This window comes from Elephas maximus, chromosome 6 (genome assembly GCF_024166365.1).
Source record: "Elephas maximus indicus isolate mEleMax1 chromosome 6, mEleMax1 primary haplotype, whole genome shotgun sequence".
Classification (NCBI taxonomy): domain Eukaryota; kingdom Metazoa; phylum Chordata; class Mammalia; order Proboscidea; family Elephantidae; genus Elephas; species Elephas maximus.
Genome location: NC_064824.1, coordinates 67,235,637 through 67,246,808, shown reverse-complemented (window position 1 = coordinate 67,246,808; position 11,172 = coordinate 67,235,637). Strand labels below are relative to the sequence as shown.

At 40.6% G+C, this 11,172-nt stretch overlaps 1 pseudogene; it reads right to left on the bottom strand.

Annotated features, from left to right (window-relative positions):
* Positions 1–6,077: 6,077 nt before the first annotated feature.
* Positions 6,078–6,442, bottom strand: LOC126077771 (60S ribosomal protein L22-like 1; annotated as a pseudogene).
* Between the last annotated feature and the right edge of the window lie 4,730 nt (positions 6,443–11,172).

Sequence of the window (11,172 nt, the reverse complement as noted above, 5' to 3'; positions counted from 1 at the left end):
TTGTGCTGGAGGTCCTAGCCAGGATAAACAAATAAAGGGGATCCAAATTGACAAAGAAGAAGTAAAGGTATTTCTATTTGCAGATGGCATTATCTTATACACAGAAAAACCTAAGGGATCCTCAAGAAAACTACTGAAACTAATAGTTCAGCAGAGCATCAGGATACAAGATAAACTTACAAAAGTCAGCTGGATTCCTCTACACCAGCAAAGAGAATGTCAAAGAGGAAATCACCAAATCAATACCATTTACAATAGCCCCTAAGAAGATAAAATACTTAGGAATAAATCTAACCAGAAATGTAAAAGAACTACACAAAGAAAATTGTAAGACACTGCTGCAAGGAAACAAAAGAGACCTACAGAAGTGGAAAAGGACACCTTGCTTCTGGATAGGAAGACTCAACATTGTAAAAATGTCTATTCTACCAAAACCCATCTGTAGATACAATGCAACCCTGATCCAAATACCAATGACATTTTTTAATGAGTTGGAGATACAAATCACCAACTTCCTATTGGAAGGGAAAGAGACCCTGGATAAGTAAAGCATTACTGAAAAAGAAGAACAAACTAGGAAGCCTCACACTACCTGACTTTAGAAGATATTATACTGCCGCAGCAGTCAAAACAGCCTGGTACTGGTACAACAGATACATAGACCAATGGAACAAAATTGAGAATCCAGACATAAATCCATCCACATATGAGCAGTTGACATTTGACAAAGGCCCAAAGTCTGTTAAATGGGGAAAAGACAGTCTGTTTAACAAATGGTGTTGGCATAACTGGATATCCATCTGCAAAAAAAAGAAACAAGACCCATACCTCATGCCATGCACAAAATGGGTCAAAGACCTAAATATAAAATCTAAAATGATAAAGTCATGGAAGAAGAAATAGAGACAACGCTAGGAGCCCTAATACATGGCATAAACAGTACACAAAACATAACTAACAGTGTACAAACACCAGAAGAGAAATTAGATAACTGGGAGCTCCTGAAGTTCAAACACCTATCTCATCCAAAGACTTCACCAAAGGAGTAAAAGGATTACCTACAGATTGGGAAAAAGTTTTTAGCTTTGACATTTCCCATCAGCATCTGATCTCTAAAATCTACATGATACTGCAAAAGCTCAACAACAGAAAGACAAATAACCTAGTGAAAAAATGGGCAAAGGATATGAACAGGGACTTTACCAAAGAATACATTAAGGCTGCTAACAGATACATGACGAAATGCTCACGATCATTAGCTATCAGAGAAATGCGAACCAAAACGGCCATGAGATTCCATCTCACCCTAACAACAACAACAACAACAACAAAAAACAAGGCTGGCAGTAATCCAAAAAACACAAAATAATGAGTGTTGGAGAGGTTGTGGAGAGACAAGAACACTTATACACTGCTGGTGGGAACATAAAATGGTACAACGACTTTGGAAATTGATTTGGCATTTCCTTAAAAAGCTAGAAATAGAACTACCACACTACCCAGTAATTCCACTCCTTGGAATATACCCTGAAGACTAACAGCCTTCACTGTTTACAGCAGCACTGTTTACAATAGCAAAAAGATGGAAACAACCAAGTTGCCCATCGGTGGATGAATGGATAAATAAATTATGGTATATTCACACAAATGGAACACTATACAACGATTAAGAACAGTGATGAATCTGTGAAACGTTTCATAACAGAGGAATCTGGAGGAATCTGGAAGGCATTATGCTGAGTGAAATTTGTCAATTGCAAAAGGACAAATATTGTATGAGACCACTATTATAAGAACTTTAAATAAAGTTTAAACAGAGAAGAAAATATTCTTTGATGGTTATAAGGGTAGGGAGGGAGGGAGAGGGATATTCACTAACTAGGTAGTAGACAAATTTTTTTTAGGTGAAGGGAAGGGCAACACACGACACAGGGGTAGTCAGTACAATTGGACTAAACCAAAAGCAAAGAAGTTTTCTGAATACAATCAAATGCTTCGAAGGCCAGAGTAGCAGGGATAGGGGTCTGGGGACCATGGTTTCAGGGGACATCTAGGTCAATTGGCATGAGAAAATGTTCTGCATCCCACTTTGGTGAGGGGTGTCTGGGGTCTTAAATGCTAACAAGCGGCCATCTAAGATGCATCAGTTGGTCTCAACCTACCTGGAACAAAGGAGAATGAAGAATACCAAAGACATATGGTAAAGATGAGCCCAAGAGACAGAAAGGCCATGTAAACCAGAGACTCCATCAACCTGAGACTGGAAGAACTAGATGGTGCCTGGCTACCATCGACCACTGCCTGACAGGGAACACAACAGAGAATCCCTGATGGAGCAGGAGAACAGTGGGATGCAGATCTCAAAATCTCGTGAAAAGACCTGGCTTAATGGTCTGACTGAGACCATAGGGACCCTGACGGTCATGGTCCCTGGACCCTTTGATAGCCCAATATTGGAACCATTCCCAAAGCCAACCCTACAGACAGGGATTGGCTTGGACTATAAGATAGGCAATGATACTGGTGAGGAGTGAGCTTCCTGGCTCAAGTAGACACTTGAGACTATGTGGGCAACTCCTGTCTGGAGGTGAGATGAGAAGGAAGAAGGGGACAGGAGCTGGTTGAATGGACACGGGGAACACAGGGTGGAGAGGAGGAACGTGCTGTCTCCGTAAGAGGAGAGCAGCTAGGTGTACATAGCAAGGTGTGTATCAGTTTTTGTGTGAGAGACTGACTTGATTTGTAAACTTTCACCTAAAGCACAATAAATTAAAAAAAAAAAAAAAAGATTTTTAAATATGGTAAGAGATCCTGCTCGACAATGCTCTGAAAAATTAACTCTTTTGGAGGGGCTGTGGAGGGGATTGGATGCTTTCAGGCCTTTTTTTCTATCCTTGTAATTACTATCCTGGCAATAACTTCAAATTACAAGGATAAAAAAAAAAAAGGCCCCGGTGACACAATTGTTAAGCACTCAGCTGGGAACTAAAAGATTGGCAGTTAGAATCCATCAGCCGCTTCATGGGAGAAAAGACCTGGGCATCTGCTTCTGTAAAGATTACAGCGTAGGAAACCCTATGGGGCAATTCTATTCTGTCCTATTGGGGCCGCTGTGAGTCAGAATTGACTAAATGGCACCTAACAACAACAGCAACAACCAGGAATGGTTCTGTTTTTATGAACTTTCAATCTTTATACTTGTACTTTGCAACTCAGGAAGTTAAGTTATTTAAATGATTATTGATTTTGTTATATTGGGTTTGTTTCTTCCTCAGAAAGCCTTACACTTGCGTTGAGTTTCCGTTTTCTATCACTTATAATCTCTCTTTCCTCATTTTCATACTTCTGCATTCCTCCTCTACAGCCTGGAAGAATTCTGACATTTACATACCTTGTCACCCTGGTGGTGTAGTGGTTAAGAGCTAAAGCTGCTAACAAAAAGGTCGGCAGTTCGAATCCACCAGGCGTTCCTTGGATACCCTGTGGGGCAGTTCTACCCTGTCCTATAGCGTTGCTATGAGTTGGACTCCATTCAATCCATGGCATTCCACCCTTTGGTGCCCAAAAAATCACATCCTTGCAACATGTAAAACATATTCATCCCATCATATCATAGCAAAATTCTGAACTCTAAGTCCAAAATCCAAAAACTCCTCTTCGTCATCTGTGAAATCTAGAATACAAGTTATCTGCTTCCAAAGGTACAATGGCAGAACAGGCACAAACTAAACATTTCTGTTACAAATGGGAGAAACAGGAGAAAAAGAAGGGATAACTGGTACCAAGCAAATCAGCAGAACATATTACATTAGCACTCAAGGCTTTGCAAATAATCCTCTGTTCTCTGAGACCATTTACATAATGGCCCTGCCCTCCAGACTCTAGGTATTGGCCACACTGACTATATTCTGAGTGGAGGTCCCGTGGCTCTGGGCTTCAGCTCTGCCTTCCAAGTCCACAGGGTCAGCAACTCTGTTCCCTCTGCTTTAGGCACATCTTTCTCCTAGTCCATCTAAGTGGCGACTCCACCCTTAGAAACACCTGAGGCCACGGCTCCACCCTTTGAAGCCTCAGATGTCCTGGCCGTACCTTTTGAGACTGAGTCAGCTCGGCTTCTTGTGTTCCTTGGCCTTTCAGCTCTCGGGTTGCACACCTGCATCCACCCTGCTGGGGCAAGTGTTCCAAAGCTCAGTAGCTCCACCAATAAGTGCCTGGAGGCACCCCTCCACCAGGAAGCCTCCTGCACACAGGCACTCAGTAATCTTGCTCTGTGGGTTGGCTCCAGTGCTGTCTGGTGCTGATCTCCTTGTTCTGCTGCTGCCAGCCCTCTGTTGGTGTTTCTCACCATTTGCACGTTCTCTGATATTAAGAGTTCTCCTCACTTCCTTCTGAGTCTTCTGTCCATTCACAATTTCAAAACCGCTTCCACATTTTAGGTATCTGTTAGAGCAGCACCCCACTCCCTCGGTACCAAATTCTGTCTTAGTCATGTAATGCTGCTATAACAGAAATACCACAAGTGGATGGCTTTAACAAAGAGAAGTTTATTTCCTCACAGTAAAGCAGGCTAAAAGTCCAAATTCAGAGTTTCAGCTCCAGGGGAAGTCTTTCTCTCTCTGTCGGCCTTCTCATCAGTCTTCCCTCAGAGTAGGAGCTTCTCCGGGTTCAAAGGACACCCTCTGCTCCCAGCACTGCTTTCTCGGTAGTATGAAGTCCCCTCTCTCTGCTCGCTTCCCTTTCCTTTTTATCTATTGAGAGATAAAAGGTGGAACAGGCCACACCCCAGGGAAATTCCCTTTACTTTGGATCAGGGATGTGACCTGGGTAAGGGTGTTACAATCCCACCCTAATGCTCTTCAACATAAGATTACAATCACAAAATGGAGGACAACCACACAATACTGGGAACCATGGCCTAACCAAGTTGACACATATTTTTGGGAGACACAATTCAATCCATGACATCAATTTTCTCTTTTACATCTCAAAAGAGATTGACTCAAGATACAACCTAATCTTGTAGATTGAGTCCTGCCTTATTAATGTTATTGAAGTTATGATTTACAACATATAGGATAATCACATCAGATCACGAAATGGTGAGCAAACACACAATACCAGGAATCATAGCCTCACCAAGTTGATACACATTTTGAGGGGACATTATTCAATCCATAACACCATTTTAGTGGCTGTGAAGTAGTATCTCATTAGGATTTTGATTTGTATTTCTCTAATAACTAATGATGTCGAGCATCTTCTCATGTGTTGTTGGCCATTTGTGTATCTCCTTTGGAGATATTCTGTTCAAGTCCTTTGCCCATTTCTAAATTGAAATTTCTGTACACATTTTATATGTATAGCTGTATTTCTTTATATATTCTGGATACTAGACCCTGCTCAGGTAGATGATTTGCAAGTATTTTCTCCCATTTTATAGGTGTTTTTTTTCACTCTCTTAATACCAATTTTTCTTTTTTTCTTGCCTCGTCTTTGAGTCGGGATCGACTCGGCGGCACTGGGTTTGGTTTTTTTTTTCTACCACCCTGCAATTAGAGTGAGCTTTTAAAAATGCAAATCAGATCACATTGCTCTTCTACTGAATCAAAAATCATTAATGTGACCGGCAAGGTCCTGCATGATCAGTCTTCCACCCTCCTGTCCATCCACAGCCCACTCTCTCTTTCTCACCACACTTCAGCCACAGTGGCCTTTCTGCAGTGACTCTAATACGTAAGTGCTCTCCTGCCTTAGGACTTGCATGGACTGATTTTCCTCACACACTGCACTCTTGCCCCACTCTTTTGCTGGCCAATTCCTTCAGCATTGGCTTAACTGTCACTTCCTTAGGCCAAACCAAAAACCCAAACCAGTTGCTGTTGAGTAGATTCTGGCTTCTGGCTTATAGTAACCCTGTGTGTGTCAGAGTAGAACTGTGTTACATAGGGTTTTATTTTTTTAAGAGAGCACAGTGATTTTTATTCACCAATAAATTAAAAGTCTACTCCTAGATGTTTCTTCTCTGGTATGGTGGGTTTTTGTTTATTAGTAAGCGAAGCCCTATAAGGAGGCTTCACCTAGTCCTCAGACTCAGGTCCATCTTCATCTTGACTAATCTGGAAATAACGAAGCTCATAAGTCTCCTTGTCAGATGCAACCACGGGAAGCCAGTCGAGAAGATTGTTCTTCTTAAGCGTTTTTTGGTAAGGTGTTTCAAATACCTTTTAGAGAACTGTTTCTCAGAAACAACTGTAATTTTATCTTTGAAGTGTTCAGTGTGAACGTTCCTGGGATTTTCAGTTTTTCCATTGACTTTAACCTTCTCCTGTAGAAACTGTTCAAAATTTCCAGAATCAAAAATTCCATCTTCTACTGGATGAGTAAGGTCCAAATTAAACTTTCATGTTGACTGCTTAGCCTTCTTGTCTTTCTCATGTGCCATTTTGAGATCTGGGTTTTAAATGGCTGTGATCTTCTGAAGCAGATCACCAGGGCTTTCTTCCAAGGAACCTCTGGGTGGATTTGAACCACCAACTTTTTGATTGTAGCCAAGTGCTTAGCCGTTTGTGCCACCCAGGGATCAAGCTTCTTTAAATCCCCAGTCTAAGTTAGATCCCTCTCTTCTGCTCTCCCATAGCCTCTTGAACTTTTCTATACCAGCCCTTATCACCATTTCTATGGTATTTTGTATGATTATTTATTTATTATCGGTTCTCCTTTAGACTGTAAGCATCATGAGACCACGTGTCTTTTGCTTATCACCTCTATACCTAGTACCTTAAAAGACGGCAGTTAATAATCATTGGTCAATAAATATTTGTTGAATAAATAAGTAAAAGGATGAGTGAGTCAGGGGAAAAAAGCAGGTCTTTTCTGGTCTTACTCAAAGGATAAGAAGCATGTTTTTTTGCCTGCCCCCTGCCAAGCATGTGCTCATGTTTCAGCATTTAGAGTGAACTCCTACTTTCCCTTGTTCTTTCCCTTTTCGTGTGTGCCAGAAATGTGGGCTGCTTTGGCCAAAGATTATACTCTGGGATAGAGGAACTGAATGCTACGATGAGCCAAGGATAGAAGGGACTTTTCTTCTTTATGCTCATGATGAACCAGGAATTACTAATGAAGAAGGAGAGAAGCCAAACTCTTTGGCTTATCTAAGAAATCCAAAGGACCATGTGTTTGTAAGAGGGATTCAACAGAAATGTTACGATGATGTGAGCGAAATAAAAATGAGAGCAAAGAACACTGAAGTGAAGATAAAATCTGACAGTTGTGTCAATAAAACACAGTTGCAGACCCTTGCAAGGGGAAGTAAGAAATGTGAATTCAGTAGAAGTGTGAAGAAAAGAGGAAATGATTTCTCAGGGTGAGGAGACAGGCGTTTAGGGTCTTAGAGACTTAAAGGAGTTGCCTGGGGAACAACATTGGAAGAATGTGCAGACTTACCATTGCTATAAATTTTATCCCTATTATAAAGTGAGAAATTCAAATGAGATTGTTTTGGGGGACTTTAGGATATAGTAGGCAATATCAGAAGTAATAATGGGTAATTTGTGTACAAAGAAATAAGACTTATAAGATATAAGACTTATAATTTGAAAAGGATCCAGGAAGTACAGATAGAGGAGAGAAAAGGTTAATGCTTTTTTTTTTAACAATAGATTTAAGTTGGCAATGACGTATCAGGTATTTGGGTGAGGGAGGAGAGGGAAGTCAGTAATCACTGAAGTGGGGAATCACTCAGAGGAGCCAAGAGAAGTCACTGGAATTAAGATCTGAGATGAGTCATTAAAGATTCACTTATTTGGAATGTCTCTTCCATCTTTCCTTGTCTTACTTTCTTGTGCCATTCTCTGAATTTTCTACGATAAAGTCTTCAAAATGTAGTAAATTGTGTATGTATATATGTGTTTCCCTGTACGTCCTTGGAAAGTGATGATGTAATTTCTTGAGTTTATCAGTTAGCACATATTCAGCTGCATAAGACAGAATATTCTAGTAATGGTGACTTACGTGACAAAGGCAATTATTTCACGAACATAAAATCTGGAGTATTTGGTTTCTTGGTTGGTTCAGTGGTCAGTCATACCAGCAAGGCCTAGGCTCTTTCTATTTTTCCACCCTACCTCTTCTATCATTCCACCCTACAATCTTCAGCATGTGTCTGTTCGTTGTTTGGCAATTACCTTATGGTCACAAGATGGCTGCTGCAAGATGTTGAAAACAGGAAGAAGAGGTAAAGGAAAAAGGCATCCCCTGTTAAAACTCTGTCTTTTCATCAGAAAGAAAATACTTCCCAGAAGGATCTCAGTAGATTTTCTCCTTACATTTCACTAGTCAGAACAGGACCATATGTCTAACTTCATTCCTATCAAATGAAAAATAAGAATTGGAAGATCATCACTGGTTTAGACTTTGGAGCTACAGTCTAGCCTAAATCTATATAAAATTAAGTTTTTGTTAGTAAGGTGGAAGGCAGGGGCCTATTTATGGAAAATAGCTCCCATGGCAATTAGTTTTAAATTGCTGAATGATCTCTCACAGATGGTGATAGAAACTGTGATGGCCAATAGAAATTGCTCATTAATGCCTGTTATGGATTGAATTGTGTCCCCCTCCAAATGTCCGTCAACTTGGCTAGGCCATTAGTCCCAGTTTTGTGTGGTTGTCCCCCATTTTGTGACCTGATGGAATTATCCTATGTGTTGTAAATCCTAACGTCTATGATGTTAATGAGGCAGGATTAGAGGTAGTTATGTTAAACAGGCAACCTACAAGATTAGGTTGTATCTTGAGTCTATCTCTTTTGAAACATAAAAGAGAGAGGAAAGGGACCTCATACCATCAAGAAAGAAGAGCCAGGAGCAGTGTGTCCTTTGGACCCTGGGGGTCCCTGTGCTGAGAAGCTCCTAGACCAAGGAAAGATTGATGACAAGGACCTTCCCCTAGAACCAACAGAGAGGGAAAGTCTTCCCCTGGAGCTGGTGCCCTGTATTCAGACTTCCAGCATCCTAGACTGTGAGAGAATAAATCTCTGTTTGTTAAAGCCATCTGCTTGTGGTATTTCTATTAATGTAACACTAGATAATTAAGACAGTGCCCCTCCTCCCCAGGGCAGTGCCCTACCTGCCATACATTAATTACACCTGTGGTAGAAGGTACTAACATCTAACAGCAACTATCAGACAAGATATATTAAGGCAATTGGCAAGGATCTTTGAAGAGCAATCTTGCTTTGTGAAGAGGTTGGAAATCAGTAGACATGTATTTAAATCCTATTTATTATTTGTGTAAGTTAAACAAGTAAATTATTTAATATCTGTGAATGTCGACTGTATAATAAACCGAAAGGACAAAGCACTACATAAAACAAACAAGCAAAAACATCAAACCCCTTGCCGCTGAGTCAATTCTGACTCATAGTGACCCTATAGGACAGAGTAGAACTGCCCCATGGAGTTTCCAAGAACTGCCTGGTGGATTTGAACTGCCAACCTTTCGGTTAGCAGCCGTAGCTCTTAACCACTATGCCACCAGGGTTTCCTATCACTACATAGATGGATTAAATAAGTTAATATATATAAAGTGTTAGCCTGAAGCCTGGCAAATATAAGTTGCTATTGTTGAGGATATTGTTATGGAATTTATATTTGATAAGCATTGTGTGGCAAAGAAAAAGGGGAAAGATGAATTCCTTGAGGTCTGACTTTGAGGAAAATATTGCAACTTACAATATGATGCATTGCTTCAGCTTGACTATTAAGCTATCTGTCTATCTACCTATCTATTTACACTTGATTCTTATTATTCCTGGTAATTATGTTCTACAAAGTTATCTCTAATATGAATACTGAACCAGCTTTGTTCTACCTCAGCTGGGAACAGTCGCACATTGGGCAATTCAAGTTTTTCACTGTTCTGCATGCACATGTCTGCAAATGACTGGGGAAATCCTGGATAATTGATTTTGGGATTACAAATAAATTCTAGCAAATAGGAGAATTTGTAAATATGGAATACTCAATACCACACACACACACACACACACTCACACATTCATGTGTACTACAGATAAACACATACAATAAAAAAATACATACAATAGTACAGAATAAAAAGAACTAGGGTGTTATGGATTGAATTGTATCCCTCCAAAATATGTGTTGTAAATCCTAACTAACCTCTATGCTTGTGGTTATAATCCCGTTTGGGAATGGGCTGTCTATGATATGTTAATGAGGCAGAATAAGTGTAGGGTATATCTTTAATCAATCTCTTTTGAGATATGAAACAGATTAAATGCATGCTAGAGTACAGCTGGAAACCCTGGTGGCATAGTGGTTAAGAGTTACAGCTACTAACCAAAAGGTCAGTGTTTGAATCCACCAGGCGTTCCTTGAAAATACTATAGGGCAGTTCTACTCTGTCTTATAGGGTCTATATGAGTTGGAATTGACTCAATGGCAAGCGGTTTGGTTTTTGTTTTTTTTGGAACAGAGATGGGGCAAGATTGATGCCAAGCCAAATGGAGATCTCCAAGGAACCAGGAAACAAGCTGAAGAGACAAGGACCTTCAACCAGCCTTTGCCCTGAATTCAGACTTCCAGGCTCCTACACTGTGAGAAAAGAAATTTTTTTGTTTAAAGCCATCCACTTGTGATATTTCTATTATAACAGCACTAGATAACTAAGATGTAGGGATTTCCATTACTACATGCTCATGAGTAATATGTAAGGCTCTGAAATGATTTCCTGAGAATGCAGGCAACAACACCTTCATACCCAATAAGAGGTCCTGTGACAGTGTGGCAACTCTAGTGTGGGGTGGGTTGTGGTCTAACGATAAGGCTGTCTGGCTGCATCCTGGGACAGAGAAATGTGGACTCTGACTTGGAGTCTACTGAAACCCCTAAGTTGAACAGGGGGAAGGTTCCTGGTGTTATGGCTGCCACCTTGATATTTCTACCAGAGTCAATTGCAGATTGAACTTGGCTATAGGTCCTTTCTTTTGTCCTACATTGGCTTGAGGTTTGGTGCTCATGACTGTTGTTGTTAGGTGCTATCAAGTCGGTTCCGACTCACAGAGACCCTATGTACAACAGAACGAAACACTGCCCAGTCCTGTACCATCTTCACAATTGTTGTTATGTTTGAGCCTGTTGTTGCAGCCACTGT